This window comes from Furipterus horrens, unplaced genomic scaffold (assembly GCF_987537825.1).
Source record: "Furipterus horrens unplaced genomic scaffold, mFurHor1.1.pri manual_scaffold_2, whole genome shotgun sequence".
Taxonomy (NCBI): domain Eukaryota; kingdom Metazoa; phylum Chordata; class Mammalia; order Chiroptera; family Furipteridae; genus Furipterus; species Furipterus horrens.
Window position 1 is genome coordinate 155,435,758 of NW_028327172.1, and position 16,931 is coordinate 155,452,688.

At 42.1% G+C, this 16,931-nt stretch overlaps 1 long non-coding RNA gene across 1 annotated transcript in view; it reads right to left on the reverse strand.

Moving 5' to 3' along the window:
- Window positions 1-16,931, reverse strand: part of LOC150019770 (uncharacterized) — a 42,002-nt gene that overhangs the window by 8,168 nt on the left and 16,903 nt on the right. The gene's annotated exons all lie outside the window — the stretch shown is intronic.

Consider the following 16,931-nt stretch of genomic DNA (forward strand, 5'->3'; position numbering starts at 1 on the left):
ATGGTCATAATTGACAATGGCTTATAATTTTGCTTTATTTTACCTTACTGGTTCAATTTTATTATCAAGGTTATACATATAAAATGATCTGGGGACTTCCCTTTTCCTATTAAAAAAAATACATTCATATGTAGTACTTATCTGTTCTTTGAAGATTTTATAGTTTTGGCTGTGTCTGGCTTATTTTCTGAAGAGGTGAGGGGACCAGGGAAAAACTGTAGATTATTAAGGGTTGTAGGTATATTTAGTCTTTTTGTTTCATCATTTTTTTGTAATTGATATTTTTTCTAGGAAATTATGCAAATTCTTCAAGGTCCAAACATTGTCAGGAACTTATCTATAGTATTCTCTGATAGGGTTTTCAGTCTCCATCTGCAGTTATGTTATGTTTTTTTCCGTGCCTTCCCCCTCCTGTCCTCAGTCCTTCTTTCCAGAGACTGCTTTATCAATCTTTTCAAAGAACTAGTTTTTAGTTAGATTGATTTTCTGTATTCTTACTTTGTTTCCTAGCTCATTAATTGCTATCCTTATCTTTATAATTCCCTTCCTTCTGCTTTCTTTCTGCTTGCTCTGTGGTTGTTTATATTGTATTGTATTGTGAGGACTTAGCTCACGAGTTTTTCTCATTCTCTATTATATGTAATTACAAATATAAATATTCATTTTAAGTGTCATCTAGGCTGCACTCAACAGAGGTTTCTCCTGTTTCATTTTAATTTTTTCAAAATATATTCTTTCTCTTCTTCTTACAGTTTTTAATTGTTTTATGGAGAATTTAAAGCATATGCAAATACAAACAATGCTTGGCATGTAACCCTCTGGAATGTTCTTAGTTCAATATGCGAATAGCCTTTCCAATATGCACTCTTGAGTGATAATGCTTCCTGATTATTTTTATCCCAGAAATCCTGTGTAGTTCTCCTTGAAGACAAAAAGTATACCTTAAATAAACTTGTTTCATGTATAGTGAGTGCTCAACAAAACCTGGCTGAATAAATTTTTTTTTTAATTCCGTATGACCAAATTAAAAGCAGCCTATTTTGCCAAAATGCAACCTTAACTTCATAGGCAGTTAAAAACAACTTTAAAAATGCAATTAGCATTTTTATCACTACAGTTCCCATATTTGAACTTGCACAACAGTTCAGGATAGTTGAACAAACACCATTTGGGGAACTATAAATAACTCGTTGCCTATAGGACGCCAGTCCTGCTTTATCCTCCTAGCCTGATACTGCCCTCTGCCCTCCTGCTTCCTTTCCAAAGGGCCCAGGGTGTGTGCCATCCAAGTCGCATCAGCCGTACTGCTGAGCCCAAGAAAAGCACCACTAAGCTTCCACAGGAAAAATAAGTTGTTGCCACACGAAGGAAAAGATTCCATCCCTTTCTGACTCCACCACCTCTGGCTCAACTGTTTCTAAGAATAGCTGAACTGTGGAGGAAAAAAAAAAACCTGGCACCAGACACTGGTCTTTAATTGTCTCCAGGCTTTAAAATAGAAACAAGCTGCAGCGGAAGTGCCCCTGGAAACCCTCTCCAGGCCTCACTGGCTGTGGACCTGGAGACGCAGGCTCCGGCGGGCAAACCCTGCCCAATGGCGTCACCACGCAGCCTGTGTTTCCAGGGCAGGATGGACACTCAAAGCCCAGGCCCAGAGCCCGGCGGCAGGTCTCCCACGGCCTAGGCCTCGTCCTCAGGATTCTCAGAGGCTTGCTGGGCCTCTTCGAGGGGAGGGCTCAGGGGATGTGAGGGATTTCCCCTCCCCAAGGTTAAAGCTGTTTGCCAAATGCTTTTCTTTCCATTCATTTTCATAATCTTAAATTTAGCTTATTGGTTCCTAAATCAGATTTTGCACATAGTTTCCTCTCCTCAAAAAACCTCCTCAGCCTGTCTAGCAGGGAGGCCTCAGCCTAGAGGTGTGTGTGCAGTGAAAGGCTCCTGTTCACAGGGCAAGGTGCCCTCTGCACTGTACATATTGAAGAGAATCACTCCTCATTCCAGCAGCCACAGACCTGTGGGGTTTTTATGATGAGAATGCAACATCAGTGTGCCTGCTGCGTTTCCTACCTGCAACAAATTCCCAAACTTTGAAGACCTCTTCTGAATAAAAAGTTCTGCCTGCATGAAATTTGAAAGAATCCAATTCTAGTCTCCATCCATCCAAATATCTCTTGCTTATGAGCTAATCATTTAGTGAAAATGAGGTTTTTTGCCCCTGTAAACTTTCCAGTATTTATGAAATTACTTTTATTTTTTTTTTTTTCAGATTTAATGTGTTTTATTGATTAAAATATTACATTTGTGCCACTTTCCCTTCCCTCTGCTCCCCTCCACCCGGTGGCCCCCCTCCCTCCAGTTGTCCCCCCCTTTTAGATTATGTCCATTAGTTGTGCATACAGTTCCTCCCAACCTCTCTCCGTCTATTCCATTCCCTCCTACCATGATCCTCAATTCCTATATCATCTCCCTCCCTCTCCCCACTCCCCCTCCCTGTTGACCTCCGCCCACTATGCTTCCCTTACCCACAGTTCCCTTTCCACTCTCGTTGCCTGTTTCGTTTGCCTTTGTTTCATCTCCCTAGCTTCTGTTTTTTAAACCAGTCCCTTTAACTTCTCATATAACAGTGGTTTGGATCTAATGAACTCTTTCAGTTTTATTTTGTCCTGGAAACACTTTCTCTGTCCTTCTATTCTGAATGACAATTTCGCTGGATAGAGTATTCGTGGTTGTAGGTTTTGGATTTTCATTACTTTGAATATTTCTTGCCAGTCCCTTCTTGCTTGTAGGGTTTCCCTTGAGAAGTCAGCTGATAGTCTAATTGGGACCCCTTTGTACATAATTCTTTTCTTCTCTCTTGCTGCTTTTAAGATTCTCTCTTTAGCTTTAATTTTTGACATTTTGATTATGATGTGTCTTGGAGTGGTTCTCCCTGGGTCCAGTCTCTTGGGAACTCTCCTTGCTTCCTGGACCTGCAAGTCTATTCCCTTCCCCAAGTCTGGGAAGTTCTCCTTTATTATATTTTCACTCAATTTTTCAAGTTCTAGTTCATCTTCCTCATTCTCTGGCAAACCAATGATTCTTATGTTGGGCCTTTTATAGCTGTCCCAGAGGTTTCTGATCCTCTCATTGTTGCTTCCTATTTCCTCTCGCTGCATTGGTTGACTGCTTGTTCCTTCTCCATATTCCAGTTTGTTGAAATGAACTCTGGATTCCTCACCATCTGTCTCGTACGTGGTTTTGTTCCTTTCGTTATGAAAGTTTTTCGCTTCTTTCATATCTTTTTCCTGCTCTTCTGTGAATTCTGTAAGCCACCTGATAACAATGGCCCAGAACTGAGCCTCTGACAGGTTTCTTATCTGTTCATCTGTCAGGTTCTCTATCTGCTGCCTGGTGAGCTGCACCACCGGGATCTCTATATTTGTCTGCCACATTTTGACAGATGCGTTTTGTTTTCCTGGGCTGGCTGTCGGGGGCGGTGCCTGTGTAAGCGTCACAAATCAGCGACCTGCCGGCGCCTGCCTGTCCGCGACCTATTTCGCAGCCCTGTGGTGCTTTCTGTGGGGGCGGGGGTCCAAGATGGATTCACACAGTTATTCAGCTAGGAGACCGGGATCCGTCCTCCCGCCCCCCTGGGCCTCACTGTTCAAGGCGATGCTGCGGCTGCTCCCCAGCGCTGGAGTCGCGCACGCCAGGGGCTTGATTGCCTCCGGGCTTTTTCGCCGCCCCGCCCCGCCGCTCCGCAAACAGCTTTGCCTTCTTTAACTCTTACCTGCCCGAATGGCACCGCTGGTTTATAACTTCATATGTTGGGCTTCCGTGTAGCTTTATTTTCTGGAATTTCTAGTTATCCTTTGTTTTGAAGTAGTTGTATTCCTCTCTGGTTGTAGAGGGAGACCTAGCGTGTCCGTCTAAGCCTCCATCTTGGCCGGAAGTCTATGAAATTACTTTTAGTTGTAAGCATGAAATATACCAACACTGAAGCTTCTCTCGCCTCAGTTCCTAGTCAAACACACTGTATATAAAATGCTGTTGAGTCTTGGGCTCTCAGAAACTCAATGTCAATTCCTGATGGGATTACTTCAGCTCTACTCCTAAAGTAGTTAATTGTTGACTCAGTAAGAAAAAAGGAAAGAAAGGAAACTTCTTTTCTTTCATATATTATACATAATATTCCGTACTGTCTGATGGGAGGTGAGGGGATACCCAATTCAAAGTAATGGAACTTAATGATGTGATTATCAAGGCCCACAAGTCCCCAAACTATAACTGCACATTTCTTTCAACCCAAACTCTAATTTATTAACACATAGAACCAAAGAAACCTAGCACCAGACGGAGACAAACATGAAGAGTGATAGCCCTCCCAGATGAAGTATTTAACTGTGCCTTTCCCAGAGACCCTGCCTTTGGTTACAATCAGCAGCACGTGCAGAAATTTATCATCACCCACCCAACCCCCAACACAGCTCTCACTGTGAGCCTTATCTGCCCAAACCAGGTTACAAAAGCCAGAGCAGAGATGGATCCTTCTTGCCCAAGGTCAGCAGTCGAACATAAATTACACTTGTCTCATGCTCGGTTGTTTAAAACTCAGAAATCTTAGAGCATTTAGTTGCACATAGAGGGGGACTCTGTAAATGTTTGTGGAATTTAAAGGAATCACTGTTCTCAGCTTATCTCCACAACTCACCTGTTTCCTAATATCCAACTGATTCCTAATATCAACAACCACCTATCACTTGAAACTTCTCTTGCCCATGTTTGCCATCAAGGCTTAAATCTCAGGACACCAGCTCAACTCACCTTTCGACCTTGAACTTCCCTATGTTCTCCACTCTGACACCTCCAAGAGACCTCAGCTTTGATCCAAGGCTCACCTGTCTCCACCATCTGACATCTCTTGGTCTAGCCACAGCTACAAATACCCAGCTGTGATATTTATAAATGAGATCAAGGAGGGAAAGGATGATGAAGTAAGAGGAAGGAACTAGCATTTGTTTTTCTCCCTGCTATGTGTCTGGCTCTGTACCCAGGCCTTACACATGTTACCTCTTTTAATTATATTTCTAAAGAACACCAGAGAAGAAAGAGATGATACTTCCACTCTCTAAGACTCTGAGTTAGGAAATAACTCCCACCCTAAGATCCCAAGTGTTTTCACAAATGGAAACACCGAAGTATTCTCTTAAATGACTGATTTTTAACTGCAGGTCTAAGAATTGATAAATATCCATAATGATAATTTTAACCATCTACAATAAAATTAGAAAAATAAAGGTGATGAACTATGTTTTCTTTTTTATTTTATTGTTGTTCTATTACAGTACTCCCAATTTTTCCTCTATTGCCCTCCCCTGCCCCACCGACCACTGACTCCAACAGTCAATGCCCATCCTGCTGTCCATATCCAGGAAGATAAATCCCGATAACTTCTACCTGTAAAAACCAGTGGGGTTTGGGGTGACAGAAGAAACTGCTGGATTTTCAGGAAACTCCACTTAAAGGGACTGCACAGACTTAGAACATACGCAGACCCACCCACTTCTGGGATTCAGCACCAGGGCAACAGCTGGAAGGGCACCAGTCACATACTGGGAGTAAGTGAAGTGACTACAGATAGGGCGAATGCCAGGCAAACTTCCAGAAGCCAGGCAGCAGCATTGACCCCTCTCCAAACTTTCCCCCCACAAAGATTCACAAAACGTTGAAGCGGATTGCCCCACCTTGGTGATAACCTAAGGATCCGCTCTCCATAATTTACAGGTGCCTTTTCTACAATAGGCCAAGCTACTAAGACAGGGAGTCAAAGCAGCTCTACCTAATACACAGAAACAATCACAGGGAGGCTGCCAAATTGAGGAGACAAATAAATATGGTGAAAGAAATAGAAAGAGTGGTTAAATTAGGGTGGTGTTATATTTAATTTTACCTCAGGCACATGTTGTAAATAATGTTTTATACTGATGATCACATGATTGTGAGGAGAATTCTCAAACATTCTTTCTTGTTTTCCCACAACTGAATTTTAATCAATGCATTTAAATCTCTAAATTTTTTATTTTTCAGCTTCCTCCCTGGTAGGAAATTAAGCGCCTAAGAAGCTTTTTAATTCTGTCAAATATTAAGAACAGAAGCCAAAGCCACAGACTGCTGCTGACTAACCTGTTCACTTATTACTAAAAACAGCCTTGGGCTAGGACCTGGGCTCTCATTGCCCTCTTCACAGAGCTTTTGTTCATCTTAGTTAAATAATAACTCAACATCAGTATGTGACTCAGTCAAAGCATTGGTAATCCAGTAGGTATATGTTTGCTTCTTGAGTTAGAGGCACAAGAAAAATGTTACATTAGTTAAGAAAAAAACAAGCTTTAAATCTTCTGTAAAAGCTATATTACTTTTCTAGCTTTAGAAAACAAAAAAATTGTTTTAGATATCTTTGATTTAAAGTAAATCAAAGAAATGCTTCATTGTTAGCATGGAAATCTAGAAAATGATATAGTAAGAAAGCATATTAGCCATCAAATTAGCTATTAAATAGGCAACTTCCTTTCACCCTGTGAATTCATAGTCCTCACGGAAGAGTTTATTAACCTAAAGTGCTAAGTTCACATTAATTAAGCTTAACTGCCCTTGACCAGTTAAACAGCTAACCTGTAAAAATGCAGGTGCTCCAATGGATATATCTATCTATTGAAAATCTATTTACTTCTAGATAATACATATATATAAAATTATCATCAATTTTTTTCCTTTATTTTGATATTTCCATTGCTCCCACCAGACTACAATACAAGCATATATCATTAGTAGGTAAATAATGGTACAGCATTTCTTTTCACATGTGCAGTCGATCTCACACCGAAGAAAACGGAAATAAAACTGCAGCATCTGCCTTGTACATTTGAACACTCCTCTCGAGCAATGGACATTTTTCACACGTCTTCTGAAGCTGAGTCTCTGGGATGCCTACCCTCAAACTGTTATGTAGTCAATTGACTGTCGATGTCCACACCGACAAAGCGAAAACCTGCCACAAAGAAATATCAACTATTCAACCATTGTTTCGTGTCTAGTTGGACCTCCCGTTTGCTTCATTGTTACTCCTCTAGCCACCTCAAGCCCACACTTCGACCACATCACTCCGGCAACTTGGGAAAAGCCTCTACCCAAATGAGAAGGCTGTTTCTTCCCTGTGCTTTCTTTACTCGCCTGCCCCCGGCAGCTTCATAAACAGCAGGGTGGCTGGGAATGAGGTTGAGAGGAGCTGGGCTGACTTGCAGTGGATTTGCACACCTCAGGGGGCCCTCCTGATCCCTACAGAGCTCCTGAATAGGTTGCTAGGAACTTGACACTGTTCTGTGCAGCCACTGTTCTGAGGCAGCCAGGCTGCATCCCAGAGGAAATGAAGTGCTAGCAGTATGAGTCACAGTGAAGACAGGATGGCTTCACTTAATAATTTCAGACCACTCAGTCTGCCTGGGCTTCAACTCCCACCATCCTGCGACAATGTCCCAAAATTTCAAAGGTAAGTCATGGGTGCCGTCAGAACACATTTCCTTTTATGTGGGAATGTGAATCTATTCTCCCTCTTGCATAGTAACTTTTAACAAGCTTTTTCATTCATGATTTCTGGCCTTTCAGGTTCTTGAACAAGAGGATGAAGTTGTTGTTTGTTTGGTTTTTTTAAGTGAAAAGGGCAGGGGAAAGAGGAGAAAAACCTCCTTATCAGTGTTTGTGGCCTAGAACAGCAAGTGCAAAGTTGAGGGAAGTCTGCAGTCCCAGAGCCCTGGGAAGAGGGGCCATTGGCAGTGCCTCCACTGCCCCAGGTGGGAGAAGAGAGGATTGAGAGTTTCCATGGACCATCGCCCCCCACCCCCCATGTACTTCGCTTCCTACAGTGAGTGGTCGGGAGACGCAGCTTTTCTGTGGTCCCTACCTGACACAGACACTATCATCGATGCCTTGTTGACAAAGTCCTGGGCAGGGTAACATTGGAGTCCAGACTGAGTACCCATTTCACTCCCATTTTCTACAGAACACTGACCTTTACAGAAATGAAAGGGATTGGTTGTATTTCTCTCCACTGATCATTTGTTTCTTTCCCTCTAAAATGGCTGACCCGCAGCATCACCACATCCTCCTTTTGTTCCTCCGACAGGCTGTGCCACTGCCTGGCAGAGAAAACGGGGTTTGGACAACATCCAGTCATTGTCTCTGCACAGCCCATAGAAGCAGGTCAATGCATTCTCCTAGAATCAGTGATGTGGATACTGAATCTGGAAGCCAAAGGGGACACTCTGCTCCAAGGCCTGTCTGGTGTCAGCAACAGTTACCTCACTTATGTGACAAGGACAGAAATCATAAGTGCACCCTCCTCAGGGACCCAAGCGGTCTCTCCCCTGTGTCTGCCCAGCCTGTAAGGACAGGCCTTACTGGGCGGTGTTCATGTAAGCCATAACTTGTCCTCCCCAAGCCTCGGGACTTTGGAGCTGGCTCCTCCATGAGACTCACCAGTTACCTTCTTAGGGGAGCAGAAAAAAAGCATCTGGGTGTAGAGTCTAGAGGAACACACACCACAGTCACAAATAATTTACCCAAAGTGTGAAGGGGCGTGTCTGTTCTCAATTACAGATATTATCTAGAAGCCAGAGATCATGATTTCAAGCAGATACAGCAGTACAAAAATAACTTTTAGGAAATAAGATCTAGTAGATAATAAAGGATATAAGGTTTAGTTAGAATGTATAATATACAATTTGGATATTTATATATTATGCATATGCACTAGAAAACTTTACTTGATAAAAGTACATCATGCATCATGCAAATACACAGAAATATGTAATAAGTACTTTCATTCTGTGTCAATAATAAAATTCTAGGCTTACCTGAAAAATGAAAAAGAAGTCATAAACTTAAACTTTACATTTATCTAATTTAACTACAGAAAGTACAAATTTGCATTATATACTCCTTTCCTTAAAAGATCTTCAAGACCATCATAAAAATGATAGTAAGTCAACATTTCTTTGGCTCTACAGGGAGCAGTATGGCCAATTATTACAACAAATACAGGAGGATTTGCTGTAGTGTCAGCTAACAAAACCAGAGGAATGATTGATGGTAGAACAACACAGAAAGTTCCTACAATATTATCTTTTCTTTCTACAGGTTTTCTTCCAAATTCTCTTCTGGCTCTTTCATCTGGACTGTCTAGGGCTAAGATAGTAAATAAGCATTCTTTCATAACATAAAATAAGGACCTATTTTATCTGTTTTTCTTTGTCTAGATTAGGTGAATTAGTTTCCATGACAATACCAGCTGCTTAGTCACATCACCACCCCTCCCCCCAAAGTTGTGACCCACAGTAAGCCCTCATTCAATTTTTAAATAGATGACCATTTATAAAGAAATCTTTGGGGGGACTATTTTGCTGTTCAGATGTGTCTAGTATTTAAATATCTGGAGAAGTGGATTTATTCTGTATTTTGTAGTTTAGGGGAAGATGGCGATGTGGCCTCTGGGCCTCGGAAGTCATTCCTAGCATCTTGGGCATCACTGATTCAGTAGGGTTGGCTCCCTAAGGGTTGGTCCAACCACAGTGTGACTTTCCCAGCCCCCAGCATCCTCAAGTACACACAGATTTAGACACATTCATCACAGGGAGAACATTCTTGAGGCTGTGTGGCAGCTAAAGCTTTATTTGTTAAAGGTTAATCCAAGGCTGCAGCAAAAATACTCAATAAGGAGGTTATTAAATTTTCTTATTAAGTGTAATCAGGGACCTTTGTTGTCTGGTTTTGTCAGGTTAAAGCCGTGACTGGGAAAAATTCCTCTGAAGACAAAAAAGCACAGTGTATAACTATAATCATATATCAACATATTCTGTCAGTTGCACTTGAGAGTTCTTTAATCTTAATGAAAAGTATCAAGTGTGGAGTGTGTGCTTTATAGCTTACTCAGAGTCATAAGCCCAGAAATACCCTTCACTATTTCAGAAATGCCTTTCACTGATGTCATTGACTGGGCTCTAGGGTTTGACAGGAGGGTGACAGGCCATTATCTCCGCATCAGGCAAGGCTCCTACTAGGGTCCCCTCCCCACTGGTTCTGGATCCTTTAGCCAGAGGACATGTCACACTCAGAGACATTTAGAATAAATTCATGGTAGTCACAGACAATCAAGGGCCTCAGAGGTCATATGTCTAGACCATTTACTTTTATCAGTAAGAGCCTTGACAACCAGAAAAGTGAGAAGAATTCTCAAAATAAGGCTGAGCTCAAATCAGAAACTAGGTTTCCAAATGCTGACCTACTGCAGGAAGGAAGGCACAGGAGCACCAGAGCAGGTTAGAATTTCAGCATATGAATTTGGGGAGAATTACACTCAGTCCATAACAGCCCTGAAATCACTGAGATAAATTCTGATAAAAAGCCTTATTCATATACACGCTCATTACCAAATGGCATTTAGATTTATTATAACATATTTTTAAGGGGCAGATGTAGGTAATACACAGCTCTCCTGGAGAGCAATTTTTTAGTACTTATTGGTATCAATAGGGTGTTTTCAGCTTTAAGTAACAGGAAACACAACTAAAAGTCGTCGTCGTCGGCAGCCGTCCGTCTCGAGAGACGATGGTGTAGCTTCCCAAGAGTCTATCTGCACCGCCAAGAATGGCTGTGCAGTCCGACTCGGGAGTGACATGGTATCTGTCTCCTCCCGTGTTGAATCGACATCTTGCGATGACGCTGAAGCTACAGAGCCTGGGCAGGGTAATATGGAGGGTCTGCTGTTGCCCATGCAGCAGACCCCCCCTCTCTTCGCAGCTGAAGGGTCCAAGGGAAAGACGGAGTCGATACAGCTTGGCTTCAGGTGCGCCGCAGGAGTTGCCGGTGTTGACTACAACGTCAAACCGCCTTAGGGACTCCGGCTCCGGATTTTCTGTCGGGGTTTACTCCCTTAGCCTTTCCCCTGAAGAGGTATGCCGCAAGGCAGCGGAGGTTTTTTGGAGTCAGAGTTTTCCTTCTCTGATGTACCCTGACTGGAAGATCGAACCAGCGACACTTAGCTCGCAGGCCGACGCTCAATCCACTGAGCTAAACCAGCCAGGGCAAACAACTAAAAGTAGCTTTAACAATAAGAAAATCTATTATCTCTCATGACAAGAAGTCCAAAGATAGGGTGTGTTCTAGAGGTGTTATGTCAGGGCTCCAGGTCCACTCCTCTGTGTTCTCTCCACTTAGATCTCCTCCATGTATTGGCATTGACCTCACAGTGGGTAGAATATGACTCAAACCATGTCAGGCCTTACAACCAAAAGCATGAGAAAGAAGAGGAATAATCTATTTCTGAAATGGTGTTTAAGAAATGCGTAACTTTTCCCTGAAGTCAGCTCCCAACCTGTACATTTGACTTCCTCTATTTGTTGACTAGGATTAGGGCACTTGCTTGTTCCTAAATCAGTCATTGACAGGAACTGTGCAGTTGCTGTGAATGGCTAAGGCTAATCATCTGAAGTAGAATGGGATATTGAGGTGTTTACCACATTAGCCATCACAATATCAAAAATGTTGACCTAAAATTTTTCCCTCTGAAAATATATCTGAAAGAAAGAACTTAAAATTTTCCCAAAATGTCCATAGAGCTCTAAGGTAATATTAAACTTTTCCTAGTTGTTATACTACCCTTGGCTTGGAAACCCTCTCTTCCCCAACAGTCACTGCTTCATGATCACAATCTAAGACACCAGCCCAGAAACATGCTCTAAGTACAACTGAATACCAAGCTTATCCTTAAGAAACATCAAACCTGATCACGTCATGACTTACGACACTTTTTCTTGGTGACCACAAGGCTCAAGGTCACTCTTAATGCCCCAGACTCTTGTCCCCATGTAGATCTGTACATCTCTTACTTTGATCCAATATCACACCCACCCTAGACCCCTTTGCCTGCTGAAATTTCTGGTCAAGTGATAGTAAACCCTATACCATCCACCTCTTTTCTAAATGTTGCCCTCATCATGCTCGAACCCAAACCAGCCTGGTCATTTTTCTCTCACACCCCTTGCCCCGCTGGGCTGAGATCTGGGCAAAGTCTCTTTCTTCCTCCTCGGTGCTGCTTCCAGACCATGGTGACTTCTTCGCCATGAAAGTGTCCTGCTCCTTTGAAGAGCTCGGCATCAGGCCAGGACTGCTGAGGGCATCAGATATAGTGTCCTCCCCATTGCAGTCCTCTGAGGCCCTTCATTCATTCCCTCTCGCTCCATGCAGATTTAAGCTCCTGAATCACTGACTGTCTCTTCATCATTTCTCCTGTCATAATTCATGGGATCCCCACATCTAGGAAAACATTCCCACCAATACCTTGTCTTCTCATTTCCTTACCTGTCTCACTGCCAGTGAAACTTGTCTTCCAACCCACCTCAGCTGTCCACCCCCAGGACCACACACCACTGAATGACAGTATAATTGTATTTCTTCCATAAATCCTAATTTCAAGCATCTCACTTTCTAAACAGCATTTCCTATGTTTCTAAATCACCTCTCCTCATACCTCATTTGGATAACTCTTCTGTTTTACTAAGGTCACAAATGCATTGGCACTAGCGTCACTTCATCGTCCATGGCTACCTTCATAGTCTCACATCTTTCCTTCTACAGGGCAGACTCTATGGTCTGTTATATTACACATTCCTTTGCATATACTCTCATCTCCTTTTTCCCTTTTTCTCTTCATCATACTTAAAAAAAACCCACCCTGGTTAAATTCAACTCTCTGCCTGCTCTATACTTATGCCCAAAGCAGTGAAACACATGGAGAAAAACCAGGCAACCGTGCTCACTAGTCTCACCTAAATCCATGACCACCACACACCTCAAAGGAGTTCTTCAAGCTGCCCATCAATCCTACCACATTTTTCATCTCTCAGGAGTGACTGTTTCAAGTATTCTCTCTTTTCAGACCTCCAGCTTCTCCTGCCCTCTGCTCACTTACAGCCCATGACCTTGCTGAAGAGAGCTTGGGGTTCTCCCACCACCAACGCAACTGCTGTGGGTTCCCACCAATGCCACCTGCCTGTCTTCCTTTTCAGCCGGTAAGCTGCCCTTTCTCCTCTCTGAGGCCCTTCCTCTTGTACTCAGGATCTCCTGCAACTGTCCTCTATTTCCCCTTCATTCATTATTTCCCATCTTGACTGGATCATTTTCATCAGCATACAAATATGCTGCAATTGTTGCCATCTTAAAAAAAAAAAAAAAAAAGCTCCCTTAATTTCAAACCCCTTCCAAGTACCTCCCCATATTTCTTTAGAACAAAAAGAATGGTGTATATTCTTCTTTCTCATAAATCTACTCTAATTAGACTTTCACTCCCACCACTCCATGGAAACTGCCATTGTGAAAGTTAGCAGTGACCTTTACATTGGCAAAATGAATATTCAATATTTTCATTCATTTGTTGTGTCAGCAGTGCTTGGCACAGCAGTACAATCCATCTTTCCTGAACACTTTCTGCAGTTGACTTCTGAGACACCGTTCTTCTTTATTTTTACTCCTATCTCTTAGTCTCCATGGAGGGCTCCCTTTCTTCTTCTTGAATTCTGATACAGTGGTTCTCCACCTCACCTGCACATTAGGACCATATGGGAAAATATTTACAAAGTTTTGATGCCTGGGATCTATACCAGAGATCTGACCCAGGAGCCCTGAGGAAGAGGCTCACATGCCACTGTGTGGTTTTAAATCTTGAAGGTGATTCTACCATGCAGCCAGGGAGAGGACCACTGCTATATACGCAGGCATGCACTCGTCCAAGGGTCTCAGACTCCCCTTATCTTCTCCATCCACACTCACCTCCTAGATGACTGATCCCATGGCACTGATTCCCAAGTTAACATATTCACTGTATCTTACCTTAAACTCCATACTTGTATACATACCCCACTGCTTATTAGACAAAACCACTTGATATTAAAAAATAATAATTCCCAAAAACTCCTTTTCTTTTTTAAAATTAAAAAAAAATTAAATAGGACTTTTTAATATTTTATTTATTTTATTTATAGAAAGAGGGGAAGGGAGGGAGGAAAAAGGGGGGAGAAACATCAATGTGTGGTTGCCTCTCACATGCCCCTCAACTGGGGTTCTGGCCTGCAATCCAGGCATGTGTCCTGACTGGGAATGGAACTGGTGACCCTTTGCTTCACAGGCCAGTACTCAATCCACTGAGCCACACTAGCCAGGGCTAATTTTTTTTATTTTTAAATTCTAGTTGACATTCAATATTATATTAGTTTTAGATGTACAGCATAGTGGTTAGACATTTATATAACTTACAAAGTGATACCCCCTGATAAGTCTAGTACCCACCTGACACCATACACTGTTATCACAATATTATTTACTATATTCCCTATGCAAAAAGTTCTTTTCAATAAGAATTCCCATGATTTTAAAAGCTCTTTAAATACATGGAGTTTATTCACAATTTTTTGTCAACTTTATTTGTTTTTAGCATATGATCCATAAGTGGTGGTGATAATAAACCATTCATTGTTCATAGAAGCAACACATGAATTCCAGAAGATTAAAATATAATACATTGCAGCATTATTTATAATTGCCAAGATATGAAAGCAGCCCAAGTATCCTTCAGAAGATGAGTAGATAAAACAACTATGGGACATTTACACAATGAAATACTATTCAGCCATATAAAAGAAGAAAATTTTACTTCTGGGACAGAATGGATGGACCTGGAGAACAGTATACTAAGTGAAATAAGCCAGTCAGAGATAGACAAATACCATATAATTTCACTCATATGTGGAATCTACTGAACACATTAAACTAATAAGCAAAATAGATACAGACTCATAAGACAGAGAGCAGGAGGGCAGTGATGGGGGTGGGGTGCAGTGAAGAGGTGGAAGGATTGAAATAAAGGAAAAATGTCCCCTGGACATGGACAAAAGTGTGGTGATTCCAGGGGGTAGAGGGATATAAGGGGATTAAATGGTAATGGTAAAAATACAATTAAAAAGTGTAATGCAAATGCAATGAACCAGGTAATTCCACAGATAGAACATTAAATCATACCTAGAATTAATAGAATAAAGTAAATACTAGGTTAAAATAAAGATTTATATTACACTCATTCACCAAGAAGTGCCTAGAACTAGGCTAACAATATTTTTAATGTTAAGCACCAAAACCAAAAGTGACTTCTTCAATCATCAGAACATAGTGAGGACTTCCAGCCAAGGTGGAGGCCTAGACAGACATGCTGCATCTCCCTCCACAACTAAGAAGCAATACAACTACCTCAAACTAGAAACAACTAGAAGTTCCAGAAAATTGAGCTACATGGAAGTCCAACAAACAAAGATATAAAGAAGAAGTACTAACCCAGACATGTAGGAGGGGCGGATCCGGGGCGGAGAGGACATGGTGCGGTGGCACCAGCAGAAGTGGCAGCAATGGCAGGCCAGCAGAAAGCACAGTCACACATTTTAAAAAGTCAGGAGGGACACCTGGGGAGCACTCCCAGCACCAGACTAGACCACACAGCTCAAGGTCCCAGCACAGGTGGAAAATAAAGCTTCATTGCTTCTGACTGTGCAAACCAGTAGGGGTTGGGGCAGAGGAAGAAACTGCCGATCTCTCAGCGGAGTCCACTTGTTTAAAGGGCCCCCACAGTCCTAGAATGTCCACAGACCCACCCACTCTGGGAAAAGCAGCCAGGGCAACAGCTAGAGGGGCGCCAGTCTGGTACGGAAGTGGGAGAGGTGCCTGGAAAAAGGGGTGACTGCTGAGCAAGCAACATTGTTCCTTTTCAGACCCCTCCCCCACATACAGTGCCACAATGTGGTGATACAGGTCGTCCTCTACTGAAGAGAAACCTAAGGCTCTGCCTCTTAAACATAACAGGAGTGACAGCTCCACCTAAGACACAGAGGCAAACAAACACAGGAGCCTGTCAAAATGAGGAGACAGAAAAGTATGGCACAAAAGGGGGAATGGATCAAAGTCCCAGTGGGATAACTAAGAGACAAGGAGATAGCCAACCTAACAGATGTAGAGTTGAAAACACTGGTGATAAAGATGCTCACAGGCTTGACAGATATGCTTGAGTATGGCAAATGCATAAGGGAAGAAGTGAAGACTATGCTACGTGAAACAAAGAAAAATCCACACAAAACCAATGGTGAAGGGAAGGAAACTGGATTTCAAATCAATGATTTTGAACATAAGGAAGAAAGAAACAGTCAACCAGTACAGAATGAGAAAACAAGAATTGAAAAAAATGAGGACAGGCTTACAAACCTCTGGGACAACTTTAAACATGCCAACATTCAAACCATAGGGGTGCCAGAAGGAGAAGAGGAAGAGCAAGAAATGGAAAACTTATGTGAGAAAATAATGAAAGAAAACTCCCCAAATTTGGCAAAGGAAGTAGACATACAAGTCCAGGAAGCACAGAGAGTCCCAAACAAGCTAGACCCAAAGAGGGCCACACCAAGACATGTCATAATTAAAATGCCAAGGGTTAAAGATAAAGAGAGAATCTTAAAAGCAGCAAGAGAAAAGCAGAGAGTTACCTACAAAGGGGTGCCTATAAGACTATGAGCTGATTTCTCAAAAGAAACTTTGCAGGCAAGAAGGGACTGGCAAGAAATTCAAGGTGATGAAAAGCAAGGACTTACAACCAAGATTACTTATCCAGCAAAGCTATCATTTAGAATGGAAGGGCAAATGAAGTGCTTTCCAGACAAGGTGAAGCTGAAGGAGTTCATCATCACCAAGCCATTATTATATGAAATGTCAAGACTTATTTAAGAAAAAGAAGGTCAAAACTATGAACATTAAAATGACAACAAACTCACAAATATCAACACCGGAATCTAAAAAATAAGAACAAAATTCAA